Source organism: Prionailurus viverrinus, chromosome A1 (genome assembly GCF_022837055.1).
Source record: "Prionailurus viverrinus isolate Anna chromosome A1, UM_Priviv_1.0, whole genome shotgun sequence".
NCBI lineage: Eukaryota > Metazoa > Chordata > Mammalia > Carnivora > Felidae > Prionailurus > Prionailurus viverrinus.
The window spans coordinates 39,869,546-39,896,410 of NC_062561.1; the positions used below are offsets into that span (position 1 = coordinate 39,869,546).

The 26,865-nt window shown below is 34.7% G+C and overlaps 1 pseudogene; it reads right to left on the minus strand.

Moving 5' to 3' along the window:
- Positions 1 to 19,450: 19,450 nt before the first annotated feature.
- On the minus strand, positions 19,451 to 20,435 carry LOC125163604 (nuclear transcription factor Y subunit alpha-like; annotated as a pseudogene).
- Positions 20,436 to 26,865: the final 6,430 nt, after the last annotated feature.

The following is a 26,865-nucleotide window of genomic DNA, read 5'->3' on the forward strand; positions in this document are numbered from 1 at the left end:
GAAGTCACAAGGAACACTGTCATTCTGAAATCTGGAGAAAAGGGTAAATACAGAGAATAACATTCAAGGTAAATTTGTCTAGAGCAGAATCTACTAAAGCTATAAACAGGACCACATAAATAGAAAATTTGATGAATTACTCCCAGCAGAATTACTTCCAGCAGACAAGCTTAGGAAGGAGTGATTCCAGGGGGCCTCACTCTTAGACAGCAACCATACTTTTCTGGGTTTAACCCTAGGAAAAACACCAGGTTCTCACAGTAAAGAGATAAATAAAAACCTTCATGTGTCTGGCAAGAGGAGGGGGAAATATTAGGGCAAAATAGAATTTATTAAAGACAAAGTAGACTTCAGGCAAGAATTATCAGAGATAAAGAAGGATGTTCTATAATCATAAACATACTACGTGCCCAAGAAGACAGCAATCCTTGCTGTGTGTGAGCCTAAGAATGCTGCACCAACATACACCTGGATATTCCCCAGTGTTTAAGGGGAAGCTTCCTTTCCTTGTGATTTCATGTTTGTCATTTGGGGTGACTTCTAGTGTAGTGAAACCATTGGCCTCTCACTGCTTTCTCAACTTTGCTAAGGGAAGTAGGAATGATTTATCTGGCAATTTTTTTAAAGCAGTGGTGGAAATATTTGTTGTTGCTGTTATTAGATATGCCTTCTGCAGAGCAGTTGTATTTTGATTTGCTCTTGTTATGTGATAAATGACTTACTCTCTGGTATCTTGTAGTTGTACAACTGTGCAAGTGATCCTGTCTCTTTATCTTCAGAGATAAAGTATTAGCAAATTAACAATCCCATTTATCAAATCTCTATTTTCCTATTTAGTTCCAAATGGTTCTGAATGGCAGAGGGGAAGACAGGCTTTTTGTTTGCTTTAGCTTGAATTTTTTTTTTTGCAGTAATTCCCCATAATTTCTACATGCTCCACAATGTTTCTACTTATTTTATTACCTTTACCTTTATTTTATATGTTCCTTGTAATTTTTCTACTGTGTACTGTTTTTTTTTCAATAAATATTTATGCAGTGGTAAGAAAAATAGACAATACCATCTGGCTTTTGAGTTATGAGGGAGAAAGGAATAATCAAATAATCACACCAAAATTTTTATAATTGTGATAAATACTGAGACAAAAAAGAACAAGGTGCTCTGATACCTTATACAAGAGAAATCTTTGGGGATTAGGTGAATGTGGGTCATGAATGCCTCTTTGATAAAGTGGCTTTTGACATGAAATCTAAAGAATAAATAGGAGTTTATTATTATTTCTGAGGCAACACAAAGAACATAGACATTATTACTTTTTTGAGCCAGACAATATTTTTTTCTTGATGTAGGCCAGAGATTGGCAAACATCTTTGGTTAAAAACTGGGTAATAAACATTTTTAGCTTTGTGAGTACATGGTTTCTGTTACAACTCCTGAACTCTACACTGTAGCAGGAAGGTAGTCACTGATGATATAAATGAATGCACATGGTTCATTCTAAAAACCTATTTTTAAAAAACAAGTGATGGACTTATCCCTGGCCAGCCTAATAATATATTACATTGTTTATTGCTACTAAAAATATCTTTACATTAAATTCTTTTAAATAAGGAGTTTGCATCCTATTTTTAAATTGCTTCTTCAGCTAACTGAAGGAGTGCTCATGTGTAACTGAATTGCAGTTGTTTGTTTAATTCATTTTACCACATGCATTTTTAAACTTTTTTATCTATATATCATTTTTATCTTCCAGATATGTTATTCTCATGACCAAAATCATATTCAATGTCTTTATAACAGCTAATGATTACAAATGAGATACTGTCAAGAAAAGTGTTTTCCAAAGCGCGTTCCGCAGACTACAGAACCTTTGAGATGCTACCCAAAATAGCATCTTAAATAAGTTTAGAAATCACTGTATGTCATTGGTTCCCCAATTCCAAACTAACACTTTATTATATGCAGAGAAAAATGAGAAAAATGAAGAATATGGGGTTGGTTTTGATAGATATAAATGTATTTATTTTAAGACTTAAGTTGAAATTGTAGCTTTCACATATTTCAGGGAAAGGAAGTATGTACCTCAAAGAAATATTGGTAATGGTAGGTTATTTCATTATATTATTCTAGAGAGTAAATATTTTACAACTCACAAATAAACTTTAATTTCTGCTCACTGTACCCATATCTCATACCCTAGGACCCACTAAGGAATATGGATAGAATCTTGAGGATTGCACTTGCATTTGCCAATGCTTTTAAAACACTGACATTGAACAAATCAAGGCCTGAAATTTGAAATATTTTAGCTCAGATAGGTACTCTTTTATTAACCACTCTCTTTCTGACTGAATTCCTCTATAAGTATGTTTGCTCTATTCTCCCACTTTCAAGGTAATATTCCTTATATCACTAGTTCTAACCTTCCCTTAGAAAAGTTCTTGCAATGAGGTCACCATGGGTATCCCATATGTACTTGTTGATAAGAAAAAAAGTAGCCTGTAAACAGTCTATTATCTTTTTCATTTACAAAAGAAAAAATATGCTAAAATATGTTCTTTGAGTGTTTTTTGACATGCTGTGCTGCCATGCTAATGTGTTTGCTTTAAGAGTCTCTTATTCTTCATTATGTAACTGATTATCAGATTGTTCTTTGTGACATGTTAATCAGAGTAACCCAGAACAACAACAACAAAAAAACTGACTCAAAAACATCGCTCTATTATCATTTAAGAAATTGGCACACTAGCTTGTTGGACTCAAACAATTGATAAATAATAATCCAAATTGTTGTTGTCCAAACCACCATTTGACCTACTTGTATTGTCTGGTCACCTAGCCTTCCTTTCTCTTTTGCCAAAGATTTCATTTCAGTATAGTCTCCTCATCCCCAGGAGTTTCTAACAATGTTCATCCACAAAGTGGGAGGTAGTATGAGTTAAAGGCAAATTTCTGGATACCTATGAACATTTTTTCCCATGTTGAATCAATTGTTCTGACTCTCACAGTGATGAAGTGTGAGAAATGGATACATTGATTACTTAATGGGCTCTCAACTTTCAAATATTTTATTCAGGCAAGCAGTTTTGTACTTTTAATTTTCTTATGTAGGGCAATCTCTTAATATTGATATTCATTTATTCATAAATGGATTGTATTCTTTTCACAAAGTATGTGTATTTGGGTCCTAGTTACAAATTTTTCCTAGCAAGATTTTGCTAGCAAAATTAAGCCAAGCTGAATCATGGATAACATAAATGAGTATAAGATCAGCAAGGGCAGAAGCAATCTTCATAATGGGCTGGAAGTTATAGCCCATGGGAGATGAGATGGCCAAAAAATGAGCTAAAGTTTAAAGCTGATACAAAGGTAGCCAGTGTGAGCCTAAAGGGCTTAGTGGATAATGTTCTCATTAAATGATTGCTTCCAACTTTCTGGTTGACTGGAAGTAAAAGTAAAAAAAAAAGCATGTATAATTCAGTGTTCACCAAGTTGTTCAAACAAAAATTTTCACTTGATAACTAGGATAAATGACGTAAATTTGCATTTACTTTATCTAAAATAAAACAATATATTGAGGCACCTGAGTGGCTCAATTGGTTAAGTGACCGACTTCGGCTCAGGCCATGATCTCACAGTTCGTGGGTTCTAGCCCCGCACTGGGCTCTGTGCTGAACGCTTGCTCGGAGCCTGGAGCCTGCTTCAGATTCTGTGTCTCAATCTTTCTCTGTCTCTCCCCCGCTTGTGCTCTGTCTCACTCTGTCTCTCAACAATAAATACATGTAAAAAAAATAAATAAATAAAAAAACAATATAACAATGTCTGAGAAAAACCTTTTCTATTGAAATATTAAATATGAGTTAGAAATATTTGACGTTAGAATAAAAAGTTCTTGGGAGGCCCGGTGGCTTGGTCAGTTAAGCATCTGATTCTTGATTTTGGCTCAGGTCATGATCTCATGGCTCCTACGATGGAGCATCACATTAGGCTCTTCACTGACTGCATGGAACCTGCTTGGGATTCTCTCTCTCCCTATCTGCCACTACCCCACTCATGCTCTCTCTCTCAAAATAAATAAATAAACTAAAAAATAAAAAAAAGGAAGAAAAAGACTCGTGGATATTTTCAATGGATTTTTACACTTACTGAAAACAATACCTTTCCTTCAATTAAATAGTAAACATTTGATTTATTTATAGACAACTATGGTTTTGGTATTATATTTTTATATTCTATAAATTATGCTTTTTAATATCTTAAAATATTCAGGAATATAGAATCACTAGCAGTTTATTTTAATAATTGCAACCTGTTTTTAATAAAACTTTGGGGAAATAATTTTTTAATACACATTTAATTCAATTAAGTTGTCCATGATATCCTCTCTGATGGCAATGATGAGCTACCATTTAAGAGGCAGACTGCTAGGAAAGCCTACCAAAACCCCATCAATTTTTCATGTTAATGAGAAATAAAATTTCATTGTTTAGTCACTGATATTTTGAGATTACTATTATTGTAGCTAAAATTAACCTTATCTGAATATTGCAGTGCCATATTATGCTGTTTGTACAATTTTTGTATCATCCATTAGAAATGATAAAGCTCGTATAACTTCTTCTCTCTCCAGTTTAGGCTTATTAAATCAAATGGTGAACCACACAAGGAAGTCAAAACACTGTCATCCACCCCCTATTTTCTTTAATCATCTCAGGATGTAAAAGAAATGACTAATGAGGAAATCACTTAAAGACTAATTTTTCCTTTAAATTAAATCCACTAATGCATATATACTTGTGAATCTGACTTATCCATTCTACTATATTGAAAAAGCCTCTATGGGAGAAAAGCTTTTAACATATTCATATTTGTATCCTCTATATCATTAGCGAATGGTACATGATTAAAACTGCAAGATGGAGTTGAAAATCTATTCTCATGTGATAGTTTCAGCATTGCTCACTGTCTTATTGGTTCAGCTTTGGAAGAGCTAAAGTTTAAAAAGGTTCATCTTGGAGGTTCCTGATTGGCTCAGTCAACAGAGCATGTAACTCTTGCCCCCAGGGTTGTGAGTTCAAGCCCCACACTGGACATGAAGCCTACTTAAAAAAAAAAAAATTAAACGTTCTTCTTGAACTGGGTTTTAAAATATTTTTCCAAGAAATGAATATACCATTTTAATATAATTTTATCAACTCAATATCTATGGTATCATTGAACTCTGTTCTAGCTTTATTTTTTGACTATGTAACTTAGACTACATTATATATTTATATAATAGTAAAGGGTCTCCTTGGGTTTTCAGTCACCCAAGAGGCAACTCTTGTGGGTCAGGCCCTCAGTTATTTTAGAAATGGTCAGGAAATCATTCTGCACAGTTTTTTGCAGGGTATATGGGGTACCTGCAAATCCCTAGAAATTGAAAGTTTTGGTTAAAACAATATATGGTAGTTTAAAATTGATGACCAAGAGCATAGCACTACTAAGAATAACCTGTCAAAGGAAGAAAAATATTACTGGGATGTGACAAGGAAATTTCAACGTGCACAAAGAAAATTCAAGAATCTACATTGATTCCAGTGTGTGATTCTGTAAAGGAAGAAAAATCTTCTAGAAATAACTGAAATCGTTATACATCTATTTGTCCAAAGCTATAAATGTTCAACACCAAGAGTGAACTCCTTGGTAAATTATGGATTTTGGGTGATTTTGATGTGTCCATGTTAGTTTATCCTTGGGAAAAAAATAAAAGTACCAGTCTGGTGAGTGATGTTGATAATGGAAGGGGTTATATAAATGTGGTGCCAGGGAGTATATGGGAACTCTCTGTAACTCCTTAATTTTGTTGTAAACCTAAAACTTCTCTAAAAAAATAGTCTTTAAAAATTTACTGAACATCTTATAGTTAAAAACTCAAAACTCTATTTCAGTGGCTCTAGAAAAACTATTTCTGATACATAAATTTCCTAATCATAGTTTCCATAGATGTTAAGACAAATATATAGTTAAAAATTTGTCTACACTGATGTTTTTATACGTTTTGATCCTTTTTTTCAAATATCTTTTGATTCTTAAGCAAATCAGGACAGAAAAAAAACCAGATGTTTAAGAATTACCTGTGATAGGGAATCACAATTAGAAATAAAATCTTCTCCCAATTAAGAAAATTTCTCCATAAACGTAGTAGACAAAGAAAACTGTGTTATTGAAAAAGCATTAAACCAGAGTGTGATGCACATTACAGGCAAACCACTAAGAGATTGCAAAGACAGAAAGAAATCTCACCATTTTATATAGCTTAAGAGAGCAAACCCATTACACACGTATTCTCAAGATAAACAATAACCAGTCTTCATGTAAGAGGATTTGACAGGACCATTTGTCACACAGATTCGTCCTAGATTTACCTGGTAAAAGGGATTATGCTCTGTGTTAGCCAATTGGCTTCGTACAGAGGAAAAACAAATTTCTGGTATCTTTAAGACAGGAGATGGTTTTGCAATCTGGAACAAAGTGCCCACTGAAGTCGGGTTTCTATCCAATCAGAGAAACATGGAGATAGGTGTGCTATCGTCCTTGATGCTTACATTTCAGTGAGATGGTTCCTGAGTCCTTAAGAAAGGCATTCCTGGGTCATAAAGCAGTCAAAAGTCCTATGTAGTTTTCAAAAGGATTTACATACATTTCAACAAGAGAAGTGTTTCCAATTATAAACTTTCTAATTCTTCCTTAATTTCAACAGGGAGAATTAAGCCTCTTCTTTTTTAATTTGTATTTTTCCTTACATCTAAAATATAATATTGTCTAGGATTTAATGAAATTTCTTCTCCTAAAATAAATTCATGGGGTGCTTGGGTGGTGCAGTCAGTTAAGCATCCGACTCTTGATCTGGGTTCAGGTCATGATTTCACAGTTCGTGAGTTCAAGCCCTGCATCTGTGCCATCAGCACAGAGCCTGCTTGGGATTCTGTCTCCCCTTCTCTCTGCCCCTCCTCCACTTATGCGCACTCTCTTTCACTCTCAAAATAAATAAATAAACTAAAAAAAATTTAAAATAAAATAAATTCATAAGGATTATGTCATACAAGATTTAGAAGACAGGTAGAACCCAAACAAAGGAAACAGCAATACTGACATGATGATATACCCACAAAAAACTATTTCCAGAGAAATTAACAACTACCTTAGTTAAATGATGACACTGTTAGATATCTAAAAATATGATAATTCAGTATCAGAATGGGCATGATTTTATTTCCAAAATTATTCCCTACAAGAGTGTAAGTAGGAGTTATGTCAACATGGTTTTCCATATAAATTCTGTAAAAGATGATTTTATTGAAAACTTAAGTTTTATAAAGCAAGTCATAAGAAATGACTCTAAGAGCTTTAATCATCCCAAGGCATACCTGCCAAATGTCATTTTGTCCATTGAATATTTTGTTTTCTCAAAGCAAGTTATAATCTCTAATCAGGGACTTTCATCATGGTCAAAATATTTTTTATTCATGCCTTAAGTGTGTGGCTGTGTTCAACTTGAAAACCACCTAACAAAACCTTTCAAAGACTTTGAAACCCTTGTTTCAGAAAAGTTCTTGTTCTCCGAGCTACTCAGTATTTATAATTTGTTATTCATCTAAATAAATAGCAAATAATAGAATAAATTCTAATATTTATAACCAATAACAATAAAACAATTTTTAAAGTCTGGGAAATTTGGAGCATATGCAGTTCTCATTATATTAGTTTTAAAACTCAGTGCTGTGAGATGCATGGGTAATTTAAGGATGGAATGCTCAATGTTCATCTCATCAGAAGCAATAAAAGAAAGTCCAGGAAAACTTCAACAAAGAATATATAGTATTTTTTACAGTTACAGGGAGGTTCTCTCTGACAAAAGTGATTCACAAAGAGGTTTTCATTCAGCCATAATCAAAAGAATGAAATCTTACCATTTGCAATGAAGTGGATGAATCTAGAATGTATTATGCTAAGCAAAATAAGTCAGTCAAAGAAAGATAAATACCATATGATTTCATTCATATGTGGAATCAAGAAATAACAGATGAACTAAGGGGGAAAAAGAGGCAAATCATGAAACAGACTCTTAACTATGGAGAACAAACAGGGTTTCTGGAGGAGAGGTGGGCAGGGGATGGGTTAAAAGTGTGATGGTTATTAAGGATGAGTCTTGGGTGTTATATGGAAGTTATGAATTGCTGAATTCTAATCCTGAAACCAATATTGCACTGTATGTTAACTAACTAAAATTTAAATTAAGAGAGAGAGAGAGAGAGAGAGAGAGAGAGAGAGAGAGAGAGAGAGAACAAGCCCCAAATGGGGTCATTTGTGCCAAAACTTGTCACCAAATCACGAAATAATATCTAACCCAATTGCAGTTCCAGCCTCTCCCACAAGTCTAATCTTAACCAGTCAGTCTGTAATTTCCTGGTCAATACTAGTGAAGTAATCCACTTGATAGACCCCTCATTTTCCCCTAAGGAAGGTGACCTTGCCTGAAATACTCTACTCTTTGTCCTGCCTCCTTCTGCCTAAAAAAGTTTTCCATTTTGTGAGGCTCCTCAGAGCTCCTTTTCTATGTGCTAGATGGGATGCTACCTGAATTATGAATCTATGAAAAAAGACAGTAAGATCTTTACAATTTATTCAGTTGAATTTTGCTGTTTAATACACTATTTGAGTGATTGGTGTGAATGAACCCAAAACCACCTTTATGCTTCTCTTTAGCTGGCATAAAAAGCAGGGATGTAATGAGCACTTCAAGATAGCTGAGTAGTTCCTGTTGACTATCAAGCAAGGAGGAAATTCAGTGTTTGAATGAACAATAACAACTAAGTGGTAGTTCCCAATGTTTCTAAAATACAACAGAGACAAAATAAACTTAAAAGTTACTAAATGATTAAATAGTTGCAACTTCAAAAATCTAATATAATGAGGAGTGCCTGGGTGGCTCAGTGAGTCATCCTGACTCTGGATTTGGGTCAGGTCATGATCTCATGGGTTCATGAGTTTGAACCCTGCATTGGGCTCATCACTGGCAGCATGGAGCCTGCTTGGGATTCTCTTTCTCACTCTCTCTCTTCCTCTCCCCTGTTCGAACTCTCTGTCTCTCTCTTTCATTCTAATATAATAATCTAAACTAAGCTAAGATAAACTAAACTAAACTAAACTAATCTAAAAAAATTAAGTTCTTTTAAATTTGGTTTAATTAATTAGCATTAGTACACCAGTGAATCACTGAACTCTCATTACCGCCCACCTTCCCTTTTCTTTTTCTTCCTTTTAGTGGGTGAATCACTTCCCAGGACAATATTTATTTTTCTACCAGTGTATTAGAGGGATGCAAGGGGACATTTCTCTTCTCTGTTTTACTTCTAAACTTTTAGTTTTAGATGCTTCTGATTTGATTTGTAGTGGTTTTTACATGACTAATGATTACCTGGAACTAAAAGCTACATCATCAGAGATTCCCCACATACTCAAGCCCATGAATTTACCTCACCTCATACTTTGAAATAATCACTCATTTTTTTCCTGGCCTGTTAATTTGATTTTCTTCTATGTATGATTATTACTTTTGATGTCAATGGCTTTCCTAATTTTCATCTTTATCAATACTTATTGAATGGTAACAATTCATCTATTTCCATATCATGTAAGTAGTGTTAAATTATTTAAACAAGGAGGCTGTTGAACAGAAGTAGCTCTAATGCAGTGGTAGCTTACATAAACAAACCAAAATCTAAGCCCGTAAATGCCTCAAGATTATGAAATCAAACCTAAGAATAACAAATCACAAGCACCCAACTAGGCTTTAAGCTATAGCCAATGAAACAATTATCAAATGATAACTCAATTTACTTTTTAGCTGCCATTTTTGGTTTGCAAGAGCTACTGCTCATCCACATGTTACACAGGATTTTAACTTTGATAAGATAATTACTTTTGTAAAATAAAACTACAAACAATTCCAAAGATAGATCATTCTCAAATATTTTAATAATAGTGAAGTCCTCTTTTTTAACAGCCTGAAGGAAAATGAAAAAACATGAGAAAAGGTTATTTTAAAAAAGGAAAAGATCTCTCTATATTTTTTCTAAGTAGCTGTGTTCAGTTAAGACCTATAGGCTAAGCAAACCACATGTGTTACTGCAGTTACCCTCCAAATTAACACTTTGATTTGGGTACCAATGAAGAAACTAATACTCAAAAATGTTAGGCAAATTTTGTAAGTTATTTTACAGAGGAAAAAAAAAAGGAAGATCCAAAATCATGGATGTCAAATCAATGTCCTATACACTCTCTTAAACTATATCAAAAAGTGAATAAAATTTTCAAGTATAAAACTCCTAGAAGAAAATGTAGGAGAAAAGAAATTTCAGTTGCTTTGAAAATGGCCATACAAACATTTTTCTAGATGTGTCTCCTTTGGCAAGGGAAACAAAAGCAAAATTCAACTATTGGGACCACACAAAAATTAAAAGCTTTTGCAAAGCAAATGAAACCATCAGCAAAGCAAAGAGGCAACCCCTAAATGGAAGAATATATTTGTAAATGATATATCTGATAAGGGGTTAAGTTCCAAAATAAAAAGAACTTATATAACCCAACACCAAAATCATCATCATCATCATCATCTGATTAAAAATGGGCAGAGGACATGAATTGACATTTCTCCAAAGAAGACATACAGATGGCCAAAAGACACATGAAAAGACGTTCAACATCACCCATCAATGGGGAAATTCAAATTGTACCACGAGATATCCCCTTAAACAAGTCAGAATGGCTAAAATCAAAAGAACAAGAAATAACAAGTGTGGGTGAGGTTGTGAGAAAAAGGAATCCTCATAACTGCTGGTTTATGGAATGCAAATTGGTACAGCCACTGTAGAAAACAATATGGACGTTCCTCAAAAAATAAAAATAGAATTACCATATGATCTAGTAATTACTGAGTATTTACTCAAAGAAATGAAAACACTAATCTGAAAATATACACACACCCCTATGTTTATTGCAGCATTATTTATAATAGCCAAGATATGGAAGCAATCCAAGTGTCCCCTGATAGATGATAGATGAATGGATAAAAAAAATGGTGGTATATATATAATGGAATATTACTCAGCCATAACAAAAACAAGATCTTGCCATTTTCAACAACATTCATGGACCTAGAGGGTAAAATGCTAAGTGAAATAAGTGAATGAGAGAAAAACAAATACCGTATGATTTCATTTATATGTGGAATTTAAGAAAAAAAAACAATTGAACAAAGAAAATAAAAGAGACAAACAAACAAAAAAGCAGACTCGAATACAGAGAACAAACTGGTGGTTGCCAGAGGGAAAGTGGTGAGGGGGGATGGGTGAAATAGATAAAGGAGTCATTGTATTCTACACCCGAAACTAACATAACACTGTATGTTAATTATATTTCAATAAAAAAAAGAAAAAAATTGCTCTATCAGTTCTTAGCAGAATGACATAGGATAAATTCTCTGATCTTCAGCTTCTTGTGATTTTGTAATATGGAAATCCTGTTATATGGAAATAATGCTACTGATAATTGATATATAATAGATGAGGAAAAAAATTTCCTCACTCTTCTCAATAGTTTAATAAACTGACAGCTATTCAAGGGTGTTAAATTGTATATATGACGTTTGTTAAACTTGATAAAGTGTTAAGTAAGCAGATAGGCTTTGGTGGGGACAGTTTAGTATCTAGACAGTTGCATAAACAAGATGTAGAAATAAAAAATTCAAGTATATATATCTTTACAAGTCCAACATTGTCCTTTAGTATACCTTTATCTGTTTTCTTATATTTGTTTTAACCAGTGTAGAGTAGTAGAAAAGCAAGTTGGGGAATGGGGTAAGGTGTAAGCAGATCATGGAAAGCAATGATGAAACATATTCTAATAGTTAATGGTGTAGACGTAAAGGTGGGACATAATGTCTTAATATGAACTTTTTGTAGCTAACAAAATGGGTGATATGATAACTGGGAAAGTTTGGGGCCAGGAAAAGCTTAATAAGAGATCTCCACTTTCTCAAATATCCTCCTCTACAGCTATGAGGTTTGAGATTACAGTTCGGCAGAAGAAAAAAATTTTGAGGCTGCACCCAGCTGAAAATATGAAACAGCTCATTTTCTTTTTCCAAAAGATTATTTTAAAAATCTACTACATAGGGAAAATGAAACAACGAAACAACCTTTGTCTAGACAAAGGATCCAGCACATGTACATTCCAGGCTCTATTCTGTTACTTACTTACTTACTTATTTTATTTATTTATTTATTTATTTATTTATTATAGTATCTATTTATTTTTTTCAGATACTACTTACTTTTTTATGCTGTGCTTCTGAACAGACTGTTGGTTTCAGTATAGCTGAGATGTTAATCACTTGCTGGCACACTGAAAGTGCTCAACAAACAGTTGTTAACTGATGGACTGAGAAACTTCTATGCCAATCTAGAGTTTATTACATATGACCTCTTTTGGGTCTGGAATAGACTTGAATAAGGGAAACATCAGACACCATTTCCTAAATAACCATAATTAATTTGAAGAACACACACACACACACACACACACACACACTACATATTCCCAACTTGACATCATGAATCTATGACATAATTCCCATTTGATGCCAAAGGGAAACACTCTGCCTGTCTCCTTTTAGGAGACTGCCTCAGTAAAGCACCTACCCTCATCCAGAAACTGGGATATAACTGGGCTATATATTCCTTGATGACCACATTTCAGAGAGATTCCTCTAAAGTCTTTGAAAATATATTTTGGGTTATAAAATTGGCAAACGGCTTTTTAAAAGATTTACACCTCAAAGGGATGGAGAAAGAACTCAAAAGTTTTCTAAAGTAAATGCTCTAAGAAAAGGGATGTAGGAGCTTAAAGTCAGAAGACTAAGATTTAGTCAAGCTGGGGCGCCTGGGTGGCTCAGTTGATTAAGCGTCTGACTCTCGATTTCAGTTCAGGTCTTGATATCTCAGTTCATGGGATCAAACCCCTCACTGGGCTCTGCACTGACAGCATGGAGCCTGCCTGGGATTCTCTCTCTTCATCTCTCTCTGCCCCTCCCACACCGGTGTTCTCTCTCCTTCTCTCTCTCAAAAACAAAAACATATTTATTTAAAAAAATAAAAATAAAATAATAAAATTTAGTCAAGCTGAGGGAAATGTTAAGGTCAATAGACATAAACCACTTGGTCAATAGACATAAACCACTTACGAAAAATCAACTAGAATTCATAAAACCATACAAGTTTGCAGGCAAATAAAAAAGTTCATAAAAAGTATATTTAAATTTTCGTTACTTCTATGATCTATTTCTTATCAAGTGCATTTTGATTTCTTTCAAACTCAGAGAAACTGAAATTATACCTTCTAACAATATAAATGACTTATCACTAGTTTGAAATTGATTATATTTCACATTGGGAACAATTTAAATCTAAAAGGACAAAGTATCATGTTTAACGTTGAACCTTGCCCTATAGTATGATTGAAATTAATAAAAAAAATCAGACTTTTTCTCTAATGAACTGTGAATAATGAAGTTTTATTAAAATGCCTAATTTGTTTAGGTACCTGCATTGCCTAGTTACCCAATTATTCTGGCAAAATTACAAATGAAGAAAGTTGAATTTGTTAAATTAAGGAGGTCATTGAAGTAATTAAGACTGGTGAAGCATATTATTAATACTTTACAGGGGAAGGTAGTAATGCAAAATGTACCTGTTCCCTTATGTTCAGGCTTGTATTCGAAATGGAATTTATTTACTTAAGAACTCAGAAAATAGTGTGTGTGTGGGCATGTGCGTGCGTGTGTGTGTGTGTGTGTGTGTGTGTGTGTGTTAGGTCATTATTAAGACTACAACTAAGACATTAAACAAGAAAATAATTTGGGGCTTATTCCATTTTATGAAGTGAAACAATGGCTTATTAATAAGTAGAAATTAGCACAAATAGAGATACGAATGTGTGATAACTTTTAGTTTAAAACAGACACCTAAATGAAAAATATCACCAAAAATAATTCATTTAAGAATATTAGCATTAGTCATCCCAATTTCCCTTTTTAATTAGCTAATATGCCTGAGAGAAAGGGAAAAAGACATATAATGAAAGTGCTAAGGTAGTGTATGTAGAAAAAAGGGCTGAAGAGTAGGAGATAAGAGAAATGAATAACAATACATAAGTACTTTAGGTACAAATCAAGAAATTCACTTCAATTTGCATCACAGGAATTTGAGTAAACATTTCTTGTAGTATAAACTACTAATAACTACCATATATCTCATAAAAATGTTAAAATATGAATTTCTCAATTACTACATGTTTTGAAGTATATTTCTAGTTCAAGTGAACTTAAATATTTATAAGTGAATGACAGACAATTTTTCTTCCACTACAACATGGGAACAGGAGAATTGTAGAAACTAAGGTCTCATTTATCACTTTGCTCCCCAAAGCAGATTATGGATATTGATAGAGTTGTATCAGAGTCAGAGGAATCCTTTTACCCTGTTTCCTCAAGGTACACTCTCAAATAATCCAATGTTTTATAGAGGGTTTTCCCATAATCTGAAATATGTGAAAATGATTTTGTCTATTAAACACAACCACACAGCTGAAAAATTGAACCCACCAACCCAATTTACTTATTTACCTCAAACTTTGAAGCTGTGTTTTTAATAAACTTAAACTTAGTTGTCAAATTGGCTGCCCACCTATATAGACTAACATGGTATTTTCTGGTCCCATCTTCTAGTGTGTCAGGTAAGTAAGTGTACCAACTTCTCTTCTTCCTCTTTTTTTTTCCCTAAAGGAATTTCCTCTGTCTTTCTCTTGTCTTTTTTTTTCCAGTTTTATACCCAACTCCATTATGAAGTCAATGATATGATTTATTTTACATATCTTTATTGACTCTGCTCTACATAAAAGTGTGATAATCACTAAAGAAATAAGCATGCATAAGACAAGGTCTTATCATTGAAAATCCCTCAGACAAGAATGAGACAGTGTAAGGAATAAGTATGTATCTGGGTTTGAAAGTTATACAATTTTGAGGATGCTCTTTAAGAAAAATGTCACAGGATACAAATAAAAAACCATGTATAGGCACTTCAAGGAGATTATGCAAGTGAGGGGTTCTGGGTCTTAAGTTTCACTTGTGTTATGGTAAATCCACTACTGTTAGCATTATAATGATGATATATACAAAGTACTATGGGAAGGCAACTGGTCAGATTATTTTCTCATATACTGTTACCATCTTCTTAAATGTTAGAGAAAGAAGTCTATTTCTGCCACCTATGGGAGTCAACTGAGATCTGATTAAAGTAAAATCTGAGCTAAGGCTGGCAAATGAGAAGCAGTTCACCAATTAGAATAAGTGGGAAGGCAAACATTTCAGACAGCAAGAGACAAACACATGACAAACAGAGAGGAATTTGCACCTTTTTAAAAACTGCAATTATACACAGCATGGTTGCATCATGAATGTTCGAACAAGAAAACAAGAAAAATATGTATAGGCTGGACACTAGCCTGTTATCACTTAGAGAAGACTTTGGTTTTTGTTTGCCATGCTAAGTACAATTACTATATATTTTAAACCAGTGAAATGCTTAACTAGGCAGTTGTAGATCTTTTTTTGTAAACATCTCTAATTAAAATGACGTGTCACTCACCATAGTTTTTGAGTAAAAACTTATAGTTCATGCTGTGTGATATACAAATCATTTATTGTTCATATACTTATTATGGAACGTAGAAAAGATAAAAACTACCACTTAACACTCATATTAGTTTACATATTAAATATAAATCATGTAGAGAACATTATTTGTTCAGTGACTAGATATCATTAAATCACAATGAAAATATTTATATTGCCATCCAATTTTTCCCCATTTATATATGTACTTCCATTTGCTCTGGAGAAAACTGCCAGGCTAATGACATTTAGAGTGATGACAGAATCATCTGTCAGCCTTCTCTGTAATTCTCTCCGGGCCCTGGCAGACAAATACATTTTCACATGCTATAAAAAATTAAGTACCAAAACAATATAAAAATAACTTTAAGGGTCTGATAAAATAGGCTAAAGCAAGGACATTGAAAGTTAATGCTTCCCTTTCTGCCTAAAGTTGCCTTATTCAATTTCACAGATTTTATAAAATGTAATAATTCTTAAAAACCTACAGAGGGCAAAGAGAGACTAGTTCTTTTAAAGGAAGATATAAATAATGTTCTAAATGTAACTGTGAATCACCTAGATGACTCCAAATATATTTGTCTTATCATTTAGGATGGTTCCCGCTGAAGGTAACCAAAACCCAACACAAAGTGGCTTAAATTATAAGTAGAGCTGTGGCAAGTCCTGGTTCAGTCATGGCTTTGCTGTATTTAATGACTCTTTGTTTATGATCGTGTTACTAGTATTAATGGATTTAGTATTAATATAATGGCTTCAGCAGTTTGGTTCTCCCACTTATGTCCTGACAGAAAGCCCATTAGTTCCAGTGCTCCCAGCAAGAATGGCCACATAATTTTGTGTATGCCCAGTACTTAATCAGTGCCTGCCCAATAAAATACAACATACCTGTTCATTCAAATCAACCCTGCCCTTTCTTCCCAGCCGGGGATGTAGTCAATGTTTTCAGGTTGCACTGAGATACATGAGGAAGGAGGATTCTTAAACGAAAAGTTGAACACTATTCAAATAGTGCAAAAAGGAAATGAATCTTGGGCAATCACTTATGCTTATTGCAACTGCATAAAATTGAATGCCATTGCTTTATCTTCAGTACTCATTTATCTCCTGAAATTTTGTGATGACTCTGAATTTCTCTTCTTTTTTATTTATTTTGTCCACAAATTACTATCCATATCTATACTGTGCTTGTTAAATAGCAAATCTGACTTACCTTCTCAATGTTTTTCAGAATGCCCTCAACTTTAGCAAAAAGTGTAAGTTCCATGGAATGGGCATCCAAAGTTTTTCATGGTACTTCTTATGACTTACTCATTGTGCCTCCTGTTCCTTTCAACTATACTTCAGAATGAACATTGCAGGATTATAAACTATATGAGTTTTTATGCTTCTTTTGTTTCAATGCACTTGCATGCTTTTGCTGTAATATCTGTGATCATTATTCCACCTTTCCCTGAACTTTTAGTTCTTCCCCAATAATCACAACTAGCTTAGAGGCCTCCTTGTTCAGGAAGGCTTCCTGAATGCCAAAGGCTACAGTGTTATCCAGACATCTATACACCTGTATAGTGTAGTTCATGGAATATTATTAGAAAAGGTCTATTAATGTGTTGTCATATGAGGAGATCTCTGGAAGAACAGGTTCATGACTGTGAACTCAGCTCCTGACACACAGGTGCACTTAATAAATATTTGCAAAATGAAACTACAGTACATATACTAGTATACTAATAGTGGCCTCATGTGCCACATTGATCCTCATTTCCTATGTCCCAGTTTTACATGATTTATTTTATGTCTTTAAAATATACTATTTCTTTTCTTTTTTTCCCTTCCTTTCTCCTGGAATTCCCTTATCATCTTACCAAGTTGACTCCAATTAACTCTTAAGGTCCCAGCCTAGAGTGTCATTGTTTTCCAGGCAGCTGTTTATGCCTCACATGTCCATGTTACGTTAGCCTGTTACACATTCATAGAATAGCCTGTGGTATCTTTCTCTTATAACACCCATATTGAATGCATAAGGATTTATTTTATTTCCTTCTTTTTAATGCTAAATCATATTTCATTGTATGTATAGGCCATAGTTTCTCTTCTGTTCATCTGTCTATAGATATTTAAGTTGCTTCCATATCTTGGCTATGATAAGTAATGCTGCTGAACATGGGAGTGTATGTATCTCTTCAAAATACTGATTTTACCTTTTTTGGATATATATCCCAAGGTGGGACTACTAGATCATATGGTAGTTATACTTTTAATTTTTGAGGAAACTACATGCTGTTTTACATAAGCTAAAGCCATTTGTATTCCCACCACCAGTTTAAAAGTGTTTAAACTGCATTTTTCCAAGCCTTGCCAGTGCATGTTACTTCTTATCTTTTTTAAAGCTTATTTTTTTAAATAATTTCTACACTAAGCATTGCAAATATCCAGTGAGAATTATTGGTGTATTCCTGTTTTCTTGGGTTAATATGGATATCAGTGAAGAAAGGATGATCTGATTGAGTGGGAGAGAACTGAAAAAAATTATAACTCTTACTGAGGTCATAGTAGTAAGCGTTAGGAAGAATTAGGAACTGTAAGATTTAGGAAGACAGAGAAAAAAATGTGTATGGCCAGAATATTGAAAGTTATGGTTTCAGAGATACAAATATAGAACTATAATAACCCATAGCCACAATATTACAAAGTATATATTATTTAAACAGTGAAAACACTAGTAATAGAGAAATCAGATAAAATATCACATAGATTTATTTTTATTAAATATTTCACTATTTTTAAAATGTCATTTTTAATGTGAATATGAGTAAGTAGCTTCACATGTTTTACTCTATAAGAAATCAATCAAATCTTAAGTTGATATTCTTAAAAGTAGATTTAACAGGCAAGTTGGTTCCATTAGATTCTGAAAACAAATAAATTGATATTATGTCAAATAATTTTGGCAAGTGCTGCATACCCTACCTCCCCCTTAGCTATTCACAAAGCTTAAAAAGACTGGAGGGTTTGATAAGTCCTGCAGTATAGCAATCTCTTTAGTTTTCAACATGTATATCACGAAAATGATTACAGGACCCCTCCGGCCAGACATTAGCAACTCTTATAATATTCTGAACCCTGTTTCTCAGAACACTCTTTGCAAATCATTGTTGTAAGCTAAACAATATACATATGTATGCATGTATGTATGTATGTATGTATGCATGTACACAGATACGTACATCTCAGACAATTTACTGTGTCCAAGTAACAAGATTGAATTTCTATGTCTGGAAGCTATCCATGAATACAACATGTCCATTCAGTTAGTCAAAATGAGCTCCCCAGCCAGGATGGATGCTCTTTAGTCAAATTCCTGTAGGAATGAGTGGGAAGGTTCTTTCCTGCTCAGTTGGGTGGTCTGCTTCCGCAGTCAACCTACGAGCCTGTGTCTTGTTGCTGGGCTGGAATGGGTTCCTTGATTCATCCTAATCTGTGAAATGCCAGTGTTATCCACAGTTTGAAATAGGTCTGGACTAAAAGGGTAAGACAAAAGCTTGCCATTTCAATTTGCCAGACGTTGCTGCAAGTACAATACTGAGCCTCTTATTAAAAACTAAGTGGTCTCTGCTCTGAATGAAAGGGCTAAATGTGATTGTAAGTATCCCTTCAAAAGAGCTGATTAATTTCCTAAAATAGGGGCAAACAGTGGCAAGGAATGTAACCTTGATCACCTGCATCACATGGCCTGGCATGAGAACACTCAGATGATCTGTACCACTGTTTGTTTGTTTTTTTATTTGTTTGGTGTGGTTCCTGCATATGGGGGACAATCTTTTTCCATTGGAGAAAATAATTGCCCTGCCCATTTTCACCACACTTCTGTGCTGTGGTATGTTTCATGCAGGTAATTCCTTCTTTCCTTCTGCCTCTAGTTTATCCTTCCTCTTACAAAGATGTTGGTATTATCTGGCATTCATATAAAGAGGCTCTTCTTCAAGCCTCTCTGTCCCAGGTAGAGGGATTCCTTGGATAGGATGCACAGATTCAGCACCAAGCACCATCATTAATTACCATCCCTCCTGAATTGACCATGTAGCCTGCCATTGGTAGATTTACAGTGGTGGGCCCTTGCCCACTGCTGGTTTGTTGGTATTGGCCTCTGTCTGAACAGTCTGAGCCTCTGCCAAACTGGCTGCTGACATGGTGGTCATGCCTTGGTAGAGAGTGATGCCATCTGCATTAACTGGCTGATAGAAGATGGTCTGTCCTTCAACAGTCTGTGCTGCTTGCTGCTCCGAAACAGTGATCTGCTGCCGTGTTTGTTTCTGGCTGGCGCTGAAAGCTGCCTGCAGCTGCTGAATGATCATCTGCTGAGTAGGGTCCTGTTGGCCCTACACCTGCAACATTTGTCCTCTGTTTCTTCCCCAGTGCTGGATCTATCTCTACAGATCCAAGAAAATCTGCTACAAGTTCTGTGTCCCAGATACAGGTTCTTTTGTGATAATGTGACCTTGTCTACAAGGAACAGTTTAGGCAATGGCCAGTTGATGTGATTAATTGGCCAGTGATTAACACTGACTTACACCACTCATGGATGCCCCTGGACCTGCTACTGAATCTGGCAATCTACTTTGTTGACATACATATTGCTATTTGCTGCATTCTGTTCCATGGTCCAATTAAGTCAGAATTCCATTCACAAAGAGCTTCACTCTGGAGGTCCCAGAAAACTGTGAAGAACACCGCAGAGTTCAAGGGAATTTGTGGCAAGACCCCTTTGCACGTGGAACCTACCTGGACCTAATGGTGAAGGCGAAAGGGACACATCTCCACTTGGCACTAGCATTCTGCAAGGGTCAAGACCCCTCAGTGTACCTGTTCTAGTGGTGACATCCCTGCATGGGACTGGCCACTGCAGGTCTTCCTTGGACTGGAATGCCCAGAGGCACTTACTCATGGGCTCTGGGCCAGGGCCACCAACCTCTCTGCATATCTGGTTAGGCTCAGCTCAACTCTAACGGTTTTTTTTCCAACATATATTTATAGGCACACCCTTCTGCACACTGGACTGTATTACTTTCTGATGGAGATACAAAGATATTTAAGCAAAGATTATTCATAAAAACCATCTATAACACAGCAGGAAAAGTGAGAAAAGCACAGAAAATTCCTATGAAAAGACAAACTATGAGATAAAAGAAAAGTAGAAAGAAAGTTTTAGGGATATTATCAGAGTAACAACCCTGCCTGGAAATCAGAAAATAGAGCACAGAAAGAGCGATATTTGAGCATGGTTTTTAACATGAAAAAGATTTTGATCAAACAAGTGGGGAAAGTATGGAAAACAGATAGGGTGTCTTCTAAGAAGTAGGATAACAGTCCTATTTGGCCATAACACAAGATACATATAAAGAAATTGAACTGAATTGTTGCTGTGTTCTCCCTCAAGATTTGCTTTTTTCTTTCTACTTCTCTGTTGCTCTTTTTGTCTAGTGTGGGCTTCTCATTGCAACCCCTCAAGTCAGCGCTTCCTAGGTATCTGGCCTGTCACACTCATCCTTTGAGCTGACATCCACAGCCATGGCTTCATGAAAACCAGAAAGGCTGAGATGTCCATCCTAAACCAGTCTCCTAAACTCAGACCATTTCACCAAATTCCTCCTAGATTTCTCCCAATGAATGCCCCACAATAACCCTAAAAACATTATGTCGATCATTTCCTCACAAATCTATGTTGCCCTGAGTCCCCTAACTTAATCTATAGCAATAAAATGCTTGAGAAAAACAATAAGGAGGAATCCTTAGGCAACAATCATAATCATATGATGTCACATCTCTAGACAATTTAGAATATCCCTCAGAAATCTTCCACCCAGAGGAAATGAGAGAGAATGACAGCAATCTACTCTAAAGATGGTTATACTGGCAATGGAATTTCCCTGAAATGTGCTTCTGTGAAGTGGAAGAAAAGAGCAGAATAGATTTTCAACTTTAAGGGGAGGCATGCAACACTAGCTGCATAATTTGCAGTGCTCAGTGAAAGATGAACAGTGGGCTCCTTTATTTAAAAATTATTAGGAATTATCAAGTCAGCAACAGTAGAGCATTGAACTAAGTGTCAGTCCCTTCCAAGTGCCAGCCCCGGGCGACTGCACAGCCCACACACCCTGAAGGCATCCGTGTGTGCAAGCCCTATAACCTGCCAGAATTGGTGAGTTATAAAGTACTTGGGGTTCACAGTAAAGGACAATAAGGTTATATTAAAGATAGGAAAGCATTCATAGAAAATTTTTAAAGAAAAGGAAAAGAAAAAAGTGAGCTGTACATGAGAAAAAAACGTGACATCTAAATGTCCACTATTCTGTGCATCCTCTATTCAGTTCTACCATGTAATTGCCACAGGGACGGTGTGAAATACTTTGTAAATATTCACACCAATTAAGGGCTTGTACTTTTACTTTATTAACTCACACCATCCTGCATTCATATCTTTCCTCACAAATATGTTTGACATTTATTCATGTATTTTGTGATCGAGAACTCTCATTGTGCCCGTCAGTATTTGTCTTAAGCTGCACGTGCTTATTTTAAAGAAAATATTCATGAGGCTCCTATAAAGCCTTGCTTTCAATTCTGACATCTTATCTGCAACTTCCTTCATGATAACCTCAGAAAAAAAAGCTTATTATTTCTGTTCATATTCTATTCTGCTCTTATTTAATTCCTACCATTATCCCTCAGTGGTACAAAGTCTTCCATTATTGATCACGCTATCTTTCAAGAAGTAGTGAAAGAATCTTCTGTTGTTTTATTCACTTTCAGTGCTGCACATCTTCATAGCGTCAACTGTGCTTTTTCAGTCAATGCATTTTGCCCTTTCGGTTTTACTTCATTATTTACTCTTTTCAGTGTATGAAATATTTTCCCAGATTTAAGCAAATTAAGCATCGATGCAAAATGTATGTCTAGTAAGACATCTATAAAAGAATTCTGGGAATATCTGGGATACATTTGTGTATCATTGTTGACATATATGCCCCCACTGGTCCAGTTTTGATCCCTCATCATTGGAACCTGTCAATCACTGTAAATTGTATGTGGGTTTTATAATGTGAGGATATTTCCCAGAGGCTAAAACAACTGAAAGTCTTGGGCAAATGGAAAAAACAAACTAATAAAGAAAGAAAGAAAGAAATTCAACAAAAGGCATGACAGAATGTGCCATTCTGTGTATTTTTACAATTTGGATTTTCAATGCTCTGCCATACAGAAAGATGAAAAATTCTACTACTAAAATTCTTATGGTGAAATGGTTTTTAAGTTTATCTTGTTTTTAGAAAATAAATACGGTAAATTAAATATCCTGAATGATACCAGGGAGAGAAAGCATAATGCCATGCATTTTGTATGGTTGTTAGGTTATTATGTTTTTAATAAATGGTGCATATAATTCTTTTGATACATAATTTTAATGGCATGTGTAGCCAATAAATGTTTTTGTAATTCTAACTTCTTTTGCATTGTTTGCTATTCTGGTCATGTGCTACTTTCTTTTCCAATATTATTATATTCAGTATCTCTTTTTTGTTTCATTTCATAATTATGAATGAGAAAAAGCTTATTAGAGAACATCTTTCTAAAATTAAAAAAACCCACAAATTAGAAAATATCCATATATACTTTTAATTTTTCATTAATTCTCATTAAGCAACTAGTGTTCATTATTCTATCATGAATCCTGTAATGGGAGTGTTTAGTTCTAAATCATGTGCACAGTAACACAGAGTTTCCAATATTTTATCAGCTCACCACATGAGTTCCAAATTCATATTTTGCTGTAGGATCTGAGAAATAAACCTGTAGAATTTTGTAGAAACTGTATAAGGACAATCTAAATTATAAAACATAATTTTACATTATAAAATTGGATGTATTTGGATGTATTATGGTGTTAGTGTTTTTGCTTCTTTTTACTTAATGAGTGTGCAATAGCCTCTAAGTCTTATTTATTTAATCTTCCATGAATCGTATCTCATTCAAAAATGACCAAGGTCAGGGGTGGCTCAGTTGGTTAAGCGCCCAACTCCTGATTTCAGCTCAGGTCATGATCTCCCATTTCATGGGATCGAGCCTCACACTGGGCTCGTACTGACAGCATGGGGCCTGCTTGGGATTCTCTATTTCCTTTCTCTTTGCTACTCTTCTGCTTATACTCTCTCTATTTCTCTCTCTCTCTCTCTCTCTCTCTCTCTCTCTCTCTCTCTCAATATATTTAAATAAACTTACAAACGACCAAGATCAGAAATATGATGTGTCACATTCCTTGCATAATCAAAATTTTACCACAGGAGCTTGTTTCCTAAGTTCTAGTTTCCTCTCCTCTCAGACATTTGAGTTGTGTGTGTGTTTATGTTGGTGTTTGAGAGCGTTTGCATTAGGTATGGTGTAGGTATCTGAGTGAAGAACAGCCTTAACTTATAATTATTCAAGAATACAATCTCAGAAGATAATTCACTGAAAAGTGAAAAAATTATCACATTTCTATTATATTGCTATGATATGTCACATGATGATAACGTCTTAGTTGACAAAATAAAAATTAAAAAAAAATGTAAGAAAGTTCAAGAACAGAATGGCGATCTTATCCAGAGATGAAGGTACATACTTACAAAAAGGAAGATAAATACTAAGAGAAAGTTCCAACTATAAGGTTTACAATGTGATTACAGGCATGGTCAACATTATCTAAATTCATTATGTCAGTAGGGTATTGTGGCTTAGAGAAATGTATTTTATGAGTATACTATTAAATTATACTTACTGGGGCTACATTAATTAAAGTCAAATGCAATGAATTATGGAGTATCTTCTATGCTAAAGCAGGGTATGTTATAAATCAATTTACCATTTGCTTATATCATGATATCCAAATTACTGCATACTCTGGAGATGGCTATTGAACTCAAGAGAACAAGTCTACGAGGATATGCATCAAATGAGACTGGACTGTAGGTCAGGCCTTTTCAATTCTGGAATGCACATTAATACTAGACACAGTATTGCCCATAAATTTGAAGAGGTACAAGGGAATTTTAGAATAAAAAATCAAAGTCTGTATTGTCCCTTTCACTGCTAATGTCCACTAATTCTGTGAAGTTGAACCTCTGATAATTGGTATTCTTTGTTGTGAATTATTCATCAACAACATGGAATTGTCTAGGCTTGCGCAAATAATTTTGGCTAATAGATGTGTTTATAGAATTTTATGCATTGCAAATAGAGAATACACTTGGTATATTAAAAAGAAACCATGTACTAGAGAAAAGAAAATATCATATTCAAAAGAAGCATCATTAGACCATGTTTACCATATTTTATAATCATAATGCAATAAAATTAAAAATCAATGAGAAAATGTTATAAATCCTCATATCTTGTAACTAACCAACTACAAAGTGAAAGCTGGGTTAAAGAGAAAATAAGGAAATTTGAAAAATACTTAGTACATAATACCTATGGAATCCTCACATGCCAAAATATATGAGCCAAAACTGAGCAAGCACTTCCAAGAAAATTTGTAGCTAAAAATGCAATTCAAAAGTAAAATGTTTCTACTATACAGCCACTAGAATGGAAAAAAGTAAAAAGACAGATAATAACAATTATCAGTAAGAATGTGAATCAATAAATATTCATATATTGCTGGTGGCAAAGTAAATTAGTACAATCAATTGGGAAAATTTTATACCTTGATGGTATCTTTTAAAATTGAACATTTGAGGGGCGCCTGGGTGGCGTAGTCGGTTAAGCGTCCGACTTCAGCCGGGTCACGATCTCGCGGTCCGCGAGTTCGAGCCCCGCGTCGGGCTCTGGGCTGATGGCTCAGAGCCTGGAGCCTGTCTCCGATTCTGTGTCTCCCTCTCTCTCTGCCCCTCCCCCGTTCATGCTCTGTCTCTCTCTGTCCCAAAAATAAATAAACGTTGAAAAAAAAAATTAAAATTGAACATTTGAAGTGTGTCTGGGTGGTTTAGTTGGTTAAGTATCTGACTCTTGATTTCGGCTCAGGTCATGGTCTTGCAGTTCACAGGTTCAAGCCCTGCATCGGGCTCTGCGCTGGCAGTGCAAAGCCTGCTTGGGATTTTCTCTCTCTCCCTCTCTCTCTGCCCCTCCCCTGTTCTTGCATGCAGTATCTCTCTATCTTTCTCGAAAATAAATGAATAAATCTTTCTCGAAAATAAATTAAAAAAAATGAAGTTGAATACTTGGATATCTTTTGACCTAGATTTACACTCCTAAGTACATGCTTAATAGAAACATTTACAACATTTATTAACCTTAAGACATGTACCAGAATGTTCATGACAGCACTACTTTAATTGGCCCCAAACTTGAAGCTACCCAGATGCCCAACAATATTAGAATGGAAATTACATTATGGCATATCCATATAATGTAATACTTTCCAACAACGGAAATGAATAATTTGGACTACACGCAATATGAATAGATCTCATAAGCACTATGTTGAGTGAGAGAAGCAAGTCATAATATACACTATTTGGAAGAAATACTGTAGAATCCTATACAGAATGCTGTTTTACAAGAGGGTAGAAACAAAGGAACTATGAGAGGGCTTTTGAGAGGTTATGATTGATCAAGGCTGCTACTTTCACAATGAAGTCAGTTTATCAAAATTATGCTAGCTACACTCTTATATGCACTCTTTAGTAGTTTGTATTATACTTCAATAAATAGTTTTAAAAGATGAATAAATGTTAAAAATACATAAATGCTCAATTCAATACTTCAAAACGAATAAGGAAACAAATCCAACATATGAAGAATAAAGAAAGTTGGTTTTGAAAAAGAGTCAAGAGCAATGAATGAGCGCAAATTACAAAGCCTGATTCAGGCTTGAGGATGGGTGAGAACAATGATTTGGATTCAATGAAGGTTAGTAGCTTCGTTTCTTATAGAATCATCCACAACTAGTTCAAATTCAAATCCAATTTATGGTCACAGATACATGTGATTACATTTTCCTCCCTTCAAACAGAAGAACAAACCAGAGAGAAAGAACTCCCAGAGGAAAGGAATCTTAT